Source organism: Triticum aestivum, chromosome 3B, assembly GCF_018294505.1.
Source record: "Triticum aestivum cultivar Chinese Spring chromosome 3B, IWGSC CS RefSeq v2.1, whole genome shotgun sequence".
In the NCBI taxonomy this organism is placed as follows: Eukaryota; Viridiplantae; Streptophyta; class Magnoliopsida; order Poales; family Poaceae; genus Triticum; species Triticum aestivum.
This window is the reverse complement of record NC_057801.1, coordinates 601,145,766-601,148,306: the sequence shown is the minus strand read 5'-3', so window position 1 is coordinate 601,148,306 and position 2,541 is coordinate 601,145,766. Positions and strand designations below refer to the sequence as shown.

The 2,541-nt window shown below is 50.7% G+C and overlaps 1 long non-coding RNA gene across 1 annotated transcript; it reads right to left on the bottom strand.

Moving 5' to 3' along the window:
- Positions 1-224: 224 nt before the first annotated feature.
- LOC123065843 (uncharacterized) lies at positions 225-2,082 on the bottom strand. Its single transcript, XR_006431151.1, has 5 exons — positions 1,514-2,082; positions 1,305-1,363; positions 890-1,189; positions 725-786; positions 225-631 (listed from the first exon to the last, which is right to left on the bottom strand). It is a non-coding gene; the product is annotated as an uncharacterized lncRNA (long non-coding RNA).
- Positions 2,083-2,541: the final 459 nt, after the last annotated feature.

Sequence of the window (2,541 nt, the reverse complement as noted above, 5' to 3'; positions counted from 1 at the left end):
GGAGGAGAAGTCTCCCGTCCCGTACGTGTGTTGAACGCGGAGGTGCTGTCCGTTCGGCACTTGGTCATCGGTGATTCGAATCACGACGAGTACGACTCCATCATCACCCTTCCCTTGAACGCTTCCGCACGCGATCTACAAGTGGTATGTAGATGTAATCTCTCTCCCTCGACTCGTTGCTTAGATGAACTCATAGATGGATCTTGGTGAAACCGTAGGAAAAATTTTAATTTTCTGCAACGTTCCCCAACAGTTAGAACTAGACCAACCCATAGAGAAAGGAGAGAGCTAGCCTTGCCTTCTCCTACCTCTAGCAAACAACTCGAGAATCACCATTGTACCACTTGTGCCTTAGTGATCATGCGGAGACCCCGCAGAGCAGGACTAGGGGTATTATCTCCTAGGAGAGCCCCGAACCTGGGTAAAGTGCACCGGCGTTCGTGTCTATGCCTTATCCCGCTTCCAGACACCGGCGACGTTCTACTCGCTCCCACCATGATAAGCCATCCATTGGCATATGTCGCACCCAACCCCCGACAGGAGATTTGGTGCTCCTCTTGGAATGATGCCATTGGTCCTGGAGAACACCTAGGCCAAGATCAAGGAGTTCCTTGAGAAGATACTTCAGCTCCTGCACACACCATTCATTCATCAGCCCACAACCCATGGAATCCCATCGGAAAGATGAGGTGCTTTGGCAATTCAAGTTTTTCCACAAGTGCACCTCTTTTCCCTATCTTTCTTGCATCCAACACCACCAGGTCATTTATCCTCAGAGACTGTATACTGCAAAAGGAGACAAGGGCGTCAAATGATGCAAATTCAGACGTCAAGAATCAGTTTCTTAGAGTTTTGTATATACTGGCAGACATATGTATTTACTATTTACCTCTACAAGAAGAACATAGCCACGATCCTCCCCACCGCTAGTGGGGATGAAGATCGGCTCCCCAATGAACTTGTGCCCCTCGCAAGATCACCGCATCGCTGATCCATTCAAGGCATCGACCTTCACCACGCTGTCAAACAGAAAATATGGCCGTACTTGTGCCCCTTCGAAGCTATTCCTCTTGTTGGTATAGCTTGAATTTTTCTCAAGGAAGTCTGCAGGTCTGTTCCACTGATCGGACAGTCTCTTCACGGAGCATCTCCGGCATGCTACTCCTCTCATGTCGAGTTCAATTGCCATCTGCATTGGACAAATAAAACCACTGAAATTAGTTTCACTGTTCAGAGATGTTGGGTAGTAAAATTGTCATAGGGCCGAACAAGCAGTTTGAACTGGACTCAAATTTAGTTGAAACCTGCTGAAACTTGACAATAAGTTTGAACGAAAGGTCCAACTTCTTCTTCCAGTTGTAGCCTGTGAGAATTGCATCATCGGAGCATGGATATGTCAGTTAGTCATTGGATTGTCATGTTACCCGCAGTAGTAAAAGTGCAAACGAAGTGCAACTACTGTATGTTTCGTGCCATGCCGATGACGTTATCAAACATTCTGTGGAAATCGAACCAGTCGTAGGAGCAGGCTGACGTGTGCAGGTGCAGGTCCAGGCCGCCGCGGCTGTTGTCCTCCTGGAAAGTGTTTCCGACGTGCAGCCACCACATCTGCGACGGCGCCTCGACGGGCACACTCCAGTCGCGGCTGCTTGCCACGGCCTCCATGGAGCATGCCAGCAGGTAGACCAGCGTGGTCCAGTGCGAGCTCCATCATCCAGATCCAGATCGGGCAGGGGTTAGTGTAGGGGAGGGGGGTGAGGCAGGCAGAGGGACGGGCAACAGTGGAGCAGGGCGGCGGGCGGCAAACCCTAGAGCAGGGGCGAGGCAGGCGGAGGGAGGGGCAACAGCGGAGCAGGGAGGCGGGGGACGGCGGCGGGCGAGGAACCCTAGAGAGGACCGAGCGTCATCGAGCGATAGGAGAGGCGAGACCGAGGAAGAGGGAGGAGTTTGCTCGAGCGATGCTGAGGGGGAAAACCAACAGGGAGCACCGGACGAAAAAAAACCTGACGAAAAAAAAACCAACGAAAAAAGCCGGACGAAAATGATAGGACGAAATTTAATTGGGAATGGAGACTACCAACTAAGACATTAGGAGTAGAGATGCCTTGGGTGTGTGCGTATGCGATGGTGGCGTGCATTTGTATCAGATTGTTGTTGGACTTTGCTTTATATATATAACGGGGCAGAAGCCTTTTTCGGTAATAGACCTCCATTTCAGCCTTGATCCACCCCAAAACTATAGCAACAAAATTGGTCACCCACATTTTTGGCTTCTGAGGGTGCAGTGTTTCTACTTGTCGGCAACCTCGATGCGAGTCATCCCATAATCAGCAGGAGCCTAGAAGCTCATGATGGTGGCGGCAACGTTGACGAGCCCACGCGCGTGGATGTCGGAGCAGAATCTCACTCCTGGGTGGAGACCAGGGCCTCCAATAGCAACAAGGACTTGCAAAGCTTGCAGGCAGGTCAAAACCAAGCCATAAATATCGTCACTTAAAACTCGTCTTATAGGAAGAGCATCAAAGGCCATTGCACTTACTG